We start from the raw sequence: 8,055 nt of genomic DNA, 5'->3' as shown, positions 1-8,055 counted from the left end.
CAAATTTTTTAAAAGGACCAAGATTTGGGCCTATCCAGCCCAACAAATCCTGCATCCAGCCCAATGTTTTTAATCTTATTTTCAGAAATTTAGCCCACCCCAATTCCGTTCTCTTTTCTTAATTTAACCCTAGCCCACCAATTTTAGTTCCCAGTCTCTCCAATCTCAGGCCCATCCTTCCCAATTCTCTTCTCGCCGGCTTAAAATTAATCCCAGCCCATTTTGTCGACAAGCCTGCTATTTGACCCAGATAAAATCGGCCCAATTTCCCAACGTTAGACCCAACCCATTTTGTTTTTTTACTTTTCTTTTCTTTTTGCACAATTTGGTCCAACAAACGCGTAGTAGTACACGCCTTATCTTCTTCTACCTCAACGCCCCAAACCCAGAATTTTCATGTGACTTCTAATGGGGTGAGGTTCAATCGCGCGAGTTGGTCTCTCTCCCTTCGACAATTGCGCGTTGCTCTCTTCTTTCTCTTTTTCTGATTCGTACAATCTTCAGAGAAAGGCAGCATGTACACTGTGCAGACCAAATGGAACGATCTCCGCAATTTGGGCGTCCTTGGCTTAAGATCGGATGGCCTTCCTTCGAGTTCCGTTGAGATAGGTACAATTTCGTACTAAATCAAGCTTGTTCATCCTTATCTTCTGGGGAGAATTTGAAATTTTTGTGAAATAGGGATCTTCCCTTTCTACCCTTTTCCCGCTAGGGCTCTCCCAGAATGCCTCCCTATATAAGTTCTCTTCCTATTTATTTTAGGGGGGAGAAAAAAGAAAAAAAAAAAGAAAAAAGGTATTACGGAGGAGTATCAGCGAGCATTTAAAACAAAGCATACAACATAAATTTCCAGAGATCGATATATACAATTATTTAGGGTTTTTTTTTTAAAAAAAAACATAGAGGTGGTGTCTTTGTTCTTGTTTACTTCTATTTTTGTTTGTCGAAGTTATCAGAGTTACATCCGGGCGTCGGAATCTCTCAAGCTCGTCACTGTCCCACCGCTTCCCACAAGAAGGTAAAATTCCCTTCTTAGCCTTATGTTTAGTTCATAATGCTTCTTACTAATTTTGTCTAGTTGCTCTTAAGTATGCCTAATATTTGTTCTTGTAACTTGTTTATAGATAGAAGTTTTTCCCATTCTAGCCAGTGTGAGTCTCTTTTTCGTAAGCTGTTGTTGCCTTAAGTTTAGTCTTGTTAAATGTTTAATATTTGAAGTCCTGAGTTCATACACTTGCGTGGCTTCGGTTTTTTGGCATATCTTCTGCCTAATGAATCTCGAATCGATCTTATTAGCGACTTTATCTATTGGTTACTTCTCTACTGATTTAAACAATCTCGTTAAAGTTATAACCCGAATCTTCTTTTGAATAGTAATTTGAATCGATGTCTTAGTTCAAATTAAAATGATGTTGTTGACTCTCCGTCATGTCGTTTTTTTTCTTTCGAATCAGTTTTTTTGTTGTTAAAAGCGTATTAGTTTGTTGGAGTATCGTGACTTACCGCTTGGTGACAATTTCTTTGTTTTGATATGATCATGAGCAATTCAATGGCTTATAATATGATTTTGTGCATTTATGTTAATGCTTTATATTGTAATCCATTCAAGCTCGCGTCGTGTTTGTTTGCTTAACCTTTATATATTGCATCTTCCCTCCTTCTTGTAAAGTTTAAAAACTCTTCGATTAACTAATTAAGTATATCATTGCACTATTAGCTGGCCTAAACATCGAGCGCTATTTCTCATTATTAAAGCTTTTGTTCACACCCCCATTTATGTATTTTTCATGTTTCCAGTGGCATGTCATAAGTTCTAGCCACTGCTTAGCTCGATTCCGCTCTAAGTATCATTATCTCTTTCATGACTTTTTTTTGTGATCTTATTATCGAATACGGTTAGGGGTCCGTCTCTTTAGTTCATTTTAAGTCTCATCAATGTAGTAGTCCGATTTCTTTCCAAAAAGTCGTTTACATGGATATATCTTGTCGCTTAGTTCGGTTAACTATTTTCATTCAGGCGTCTGTTAAGTGTATGGTGTCCCTATGCTTTTTTAGCTTAAATTTTGGAATTATGTGTTAGTTTAATAGCTTGGTTTCAATTTTAAATCGTGTTAATCTACTGGAATTTGCTGCCTGTTCTGTTTTTTTTATGTATATAAATTCCTCTCGGCCATCTATTAGAACTTCACCGGCCCAGTTAAACGAGAGGAGAGTGTGATTGTCATTGGCATGTGGTTTGAAGGTTTTTCAAATAAATTTATGTGTCAGTGTTCTTCTATTATCATTTAGCTTGTTAGAGTTTCTTTATGAGTGTTATCTTCATGTTCAAAGTTTTTTTTCTTTCCTTTGTTCATTAGGAAATCACATACTTACTGTAACTAGTTTCCTTAGCATAATTAATTGCTCTTTTGTCTAATGAAGACATAGCTTAAATGTAGCTTCAGTTGAGCATTTGTGATTAAGATCAAGTTTTCCTATTTTTGTTTCTTTTTATGTCATCACTGCTTCTGTCCTTCCCAATTTTATTCAATAATTAATTATTGTCCCCACAAGTAAATATATCTAATGTTTATCAAATTAATTGTGAGCAGTGTTCAAGTTTGGGGGGGTTTACTTTTTATGTATGAAATTGAACTTTTGTCTTGCTCTTAGCTTGTTCATCGATTTTTATTATCTTTTGCCTTAACAAGTTAAAATAATCAGATTAATCCATTACATGTCGTTATTGTAGAGTTTAAGCTCTGTTTTTCACCTTTCATTTGATGAGTCTGGTTAGGCAGCATGTTCCTCACGAGTCATGTGCCCGTATTTTCTTCGATCTTCTTTATATTGATGACCTAGTTTAGATATTATTTACCTCATGTAACTAATTAGGTAAGTTTGTCTCGAGATTATTTGGTCTATGTCAGTTTAATTGAATCATGTTGTATTTGTTTCTTTCCCTTTTGCCTAAAAATGCTAATCCTTATATTCTTTCGTTGCATGTGAAATTCGTCGGATTTGGTCGTGAATTTTACCCCTTTACTCGCATTTTTAAAAGAGTCAAAAAGTCCCCTATTTTCATCGAGTCTCCCAACCGTAAAACCAAAGGAAAGATCTTGAAATTCAAAGAATTGAAGAAAGTCGAAGAAGCCATATTGGAAGACTCCAATTTTTTTTTCGAATTTATATTTAATTTGTAATGGGCATAACCCCTTGTCGTCTTTTACCTTTATTTATTTATTCTGTATATTATATGCTTAGTCTAGGACAGTTACAGGTGAAGTGGGTCAAAAACCCAAACAAAATGGGTTAAAAACCTAAAAGACAGGTGGGTCCAAATTCTGGTCAAGGCGAACAGAACCCGGATTTGGACCCGAATCTCTCTTTCCGTTCTCTCTTATTTCTTGGTTATTTATTTACTTTGTGTTTTAGTTAGTTCTAAAGTTAAGAAACTCCAAACTTCCCGTAAAAGCCTCAAATGTTTTATCAACATAAAACCAATAAAGATGTTGCAAACAAATCGCTTAGATAATAAGTTAATAATTTAACTCTCTGCTAATCCAAATAATTTTCCAAGACAAGTCTTAGCCAAATATAAATTAGTTGTTGTTAAACGTTTTAAGCGGAATATTTTAGGTGCCTAACACCTTCTTAAGACATTAATTTGAATCCCCGAATTCCCCAAAAGATTTTCAATCGATTTTTCTCTATTTAATCTTTTGAAAAATAAAGTTTTCTTAATTTTTCTCAAAAATAAGTGGCGACTCTTTAAAAAATCAAAAACCCTTCAAAATTAAATATTTTTTGATTTCTGATAAAACAGAAATGGCTACTCCGCTGGGGAGTCTTAAGAGGATTCTAACCTTAAAACTAACATTATTTGGCTGTGTATGTTTGTTTATCTGTTTATTGCTTACTGTTTCATTCATGGAATGACATTTTCCGTCAAACGACAATTGTTTTCATTCCCACTAAAGAACGACTATGCGGGTTCGCAATTGTTCATTAACTAAAAGTTTTCTCGGGACACCCTGACAAGTGTAGTTGGCTACTTGATAGTCAGCGATCGTTAGCTGTCCCAGCCCAAGTTGTTCGCTTGGGTTAAACTAAAATACAACGAAACCCAATCTTCAATAGCGCATTGGCCTAAGACGACCCAACACCCAAGCAGTGTTGGCACCATTAGAAAGATCGCCTTGAGTGTAAATAGCCCACGGCTTGATAGGACGATCATATTTTTGTGATCAATCTGAAGGATGTATTGCGTGTTTAAATGTCTGTTGTGTCGTGGGGAATGGCAATTAACTTGTTGTATGTTTTGTAGATGTCGAGTCAGTTCCTTAATTTCAACATGGTCACCAAGATGCCGGACATTCTCCGCGTATGGTGGAACAACCTCAAAGATTGTCAAAAGAGGGTAATCTCGGTTCACCTGGGTCAAATCTGGCCCACGTTTATCGATGTTATCACTCGATTTTGGGATAATGAAAAGATGGTTTTTCGATTTGGAGATGTTAAAATAACGCTCACGCTAGAGGAAAGTACGGATTGTCTGGACTCTATTGGGACATGTGGCAAAAGGAAAATTTGTCCAAATCATCACATCCTTCTTCCCGATAGGTCAACTATTGAGGAATTGAAGAATATATTGTTGCTAGTAAAAGCAAACTGGTTGGGGACCCATGATATTCCACTAATGAGATTTTTCGAGAGATGGGGGCATGACTGCTATTTCAGACTATTTACGAATGAATTCCATGATCAATGTACCTGGAGGCAAACTCAGACTATCACTTTCTCTGCATGCCTTTTAGGAACTATTGTATTCCCTAAATATGAAGGAAAGGAAATTGACACCCGGATCGTGATGGTAGTGGACGCCATGTTCAGAGGAATTGGTAGAAAACAAGAAGAAAAGAAGTATTGTAGATTTGCCCCGATTATTTTGGCCGACATTTTGTCAGTCTTTAAGCCTGTGTAAAAAAGGTTCTCGTTTTTCCAAGGTTGCAACATTCTACTTCAATGGTGGTTGATTGAGCATCTCTGTAAAAGGGACGACGCCCAACCACAGGAGTTGGCCAAACCGAGCCAGACGAGTCCTCTTTATAATTATGAGTTCTATCTAAGTGTCCACAAATTTCCATTTTATACCACTTGGGACGCGTGGGCAAGGGTATTTTATGATCTGAAAGAAGGAGACATACAGTTGATGTTACCAAACTTCAAGTCCGAGAGGATAGCAGCACAAGGGGCCAAACTTTCATTCTTAGTCCTTCCTAGCATCAGAGGATTGCGGCCCTACAACCCGACAACAGTGATGCGACAATTCGGTAGAACACAAATCATACCCGTCCAAGGGGTTGCTAGTTCTTTTGTTGTAGATTACAAAGAGATACCTTTCGCTAAGATCATCCTCCAGGAAAGGGCAGGACGTGTCAATATGAAATAGGATATGACCAAGAACAGAAATGAAGTTTGATATGTCGACGAATACAAAACATGGTTGCAGAATCATCTGCATGGTATAGTGAGTCTGGTACCACGCATAGGTCGAGAAATTGAAGACGTACAGACAAGGCTTCAGATCCATGCCTAGCATTTTAAGTAGGAGTGAGATCGAAGGGAGCAAGAATTTCAGCAAAAGGAGCAAGAATTTCAGAAGATAAAGCACGAATTTCAACAAAGGGAGCGAGAGTACCGATTCCGAGAGTTAGAACCTCAGAGCGTTTTAGCTGTGACGTCACAATAGCTAGCCGATACAAGGGCTTGTCTGATGCGTTTTGACACAACCCTGGACGAGCAGATGAACACTTTACGAGTCATACCAACATCTTCGAAAGCTGTGTTCGCATAGCCATACGTGTTCACCGAGCAATCAACCTTTTGACTTCGCTGCGTGGGATTGTTTTATCCGTATTTTGCATCACACCCCCTCCCTAATTGTACCCCGTTTGATTTTAAATTATGTAATGAACGCTATGATATTTAGTGAAGTTTATTTTGTGGGATACAACTATTTGTTTAAATGACGCAATACATCATTCAGATCGCTAGGCCTACCCTTGGCATAAAAAGGGTCACATGCATGATTAGGACGCGATATATGTGTGTTTAACTGCTTATGTGTTATGTTGCTATGAATGAGGATATCGTAAATCCACTCCTATCCAGAAATTTCAAAAAAATATACAGAAGCCACTATTACAAAATGTCCGACCGAAATTTCCAAGTTTTAAGTTTCTCACTCAAAAGACCTCCTCCTATACAACCAATCCTAAAACATCATGCTACCGTCTCAGGAAAGGCAAAATCACTTCTATGGACAACGGTAAGAACATCCAGATGGAACTCACTAAAGAAGAACTATGAAGAAAGATCGAACGGATCACTCGGGAAATTCAAGAAGTCAAGGAAGAAGGGCTCAGAGTCAACATGGCCACCGCAATTTACAAAGCTGCAGCTGTGACGTTGGATGAGGATCTGACATCACAGATGAAGAGAAAGAAAGATGTTGAGACGGAGACAGACGGCTTGAGAGAGAAGTTGGACATGCTTCGATTGAAAGTGCAAGAAAGAGAAGCGAGAGAGGCGAGAGTAGATTCGGAGACCATCATTCTATTAGCTAAAAGAATGTTACTTGATGAGGAACTGACTGTCCATAGCAACCTGATAGGCGATAATACCCCGCCTATGAGCAAGGAGCAGCAAATAGTGGTCCCGACAACGCTCACCCTGAAGTGACTGAGGAGGACGACGGCGAGGAAATCGTCTACAAGCCTCCATTCCTAGGTCGTCTTAAAGGAAGAAACTAATGCTGCAACAAAAAGAGAAATGACTAACGTGTCATGTCATTTCATCTTTTAAAATCTCTGTCGTTGCCTTCCAATTTCCTTGTAATCGTAATGAACAAATGAATGAAATGTTTGATCTTGTACTCGAACTACGTTGGGCCTGAATTCTCCCTGTGAGATACGTAGGCAGCCTTCCTAGGCCCGGCCTCTATCTTTAAAAATTTTCATTCTCCCCTCCACGTTACGAGAAGATACAAAGACCAGATCAACAGACGTCAAAGAGCAGCAGCAAAAAGACCGTAGCTCACCATGATTTAGCCTTTCCTTAGACAAGCGTCAAAACTCAAACAAGCAAGTTCCTTTTGTTAGAAATTGTGTTTCCTTCCTCACTCGTCGGTTAAAAATGTCCTCCAACAAAGCAACTTGTGTGTTTATCTGCTCTCTGTGTGATGTTATGCATTTTGTACTCTGAATCTGCACTGACAAATCTGCCTTTGAGTTGTTTTCCTTCTCAAGTACTTTGAAACTGATCTGTGTCGATCGACAGCTAACAGATCATCCTTATTTCACCAGATCAAAAGGTCCCGCAGATTCCTTCTCTAGACAATGCTCAGACAGAGGAAAGTCAATTATGGGAGATAACAATGAAGAAGTGAGTCTTACGGATGTGTTGGTGGCTCAGCCCACCGTAGCGGAACATAATGAATTTATTATGCAGCTGATGCAACAGATTGCAGAGATGAGAGTGGAAATGCAACGGAGACAGGATCTGCCTCCACCTGGATTTTCTTCTAACGCTGCTGATGGGAGGCCTCCAATCTACTTCCCTTCCTCAAATGTGGATCCAGCTCAGAACCAGCCTTCTACACCTGCTCATAATTCGTCGGTTATAGAATTAACTACCCAACATCCCCAATATGCTTCTGCATCCTACCAAACTCCATCACCTCTTCAAAACAACCATCCTCAAATGCCACCCCATCGTCAAAATACTCACTATCAAACCGCTCCACCGCCACAAAATCAAAACCAAAACCAGAACCAAAATGCTTTCAATCCCTACACACCTCATCACCATTTAAATCAGAACACCAATCCTCAGGCCTACGTACAGAATTACCAAAACGCCCAAAATGCTCAAAATCCCTCCGTAGCTCCACCCCTGCAAAAGATAGTCTCTTTCAAAGTTCTCGTCCCTGCCGAGCACGATGTGCATAGTTCTGAGTTGGACCACTATGACGAACAAGAAAAGGAATGGAGGGCAAAGGAGGATCCAAGGGTC

The 8,055-nt window shown here is 38.9% G+C and overlaps 1 long non-coding RNA gene across 1 annotated transcript; it reads left to right on the top strand.

Moving 5' to 3' along the window:
• The first annotated feature begins 362 nt into the window (after window positions 1-362).
• Window positions 363-3,374, top strand: LOC114074485. The gene is made up of 2 exons (XR_003574897.1): window positions 363-609; window positions 950-3,374. It is a non-coding gene; the product is annotated as an uncharacterized LOC114074485 (long non-coding RNA).
• The last annotated feature ends 4,681 nt before the right edge of the window (window positions 3,375-8,055 follow it).

Source organism: Solanum pennellii, chromosome 10, assembly GCF_001406875.1.
Source record: "Solanum pennellii chromosome 10, SPENNV200".
Taxonomy (NCBI): domain Eukaryota; kingdom Viridiplantae; phylum Streptophyta; class Magnoliopsida; order Solanales; family Solanaceae; genus Solanum; species Solanum pennellii.
This window is presented reverse-complemented; position numbering and strand designations above follow the sequence as displayed.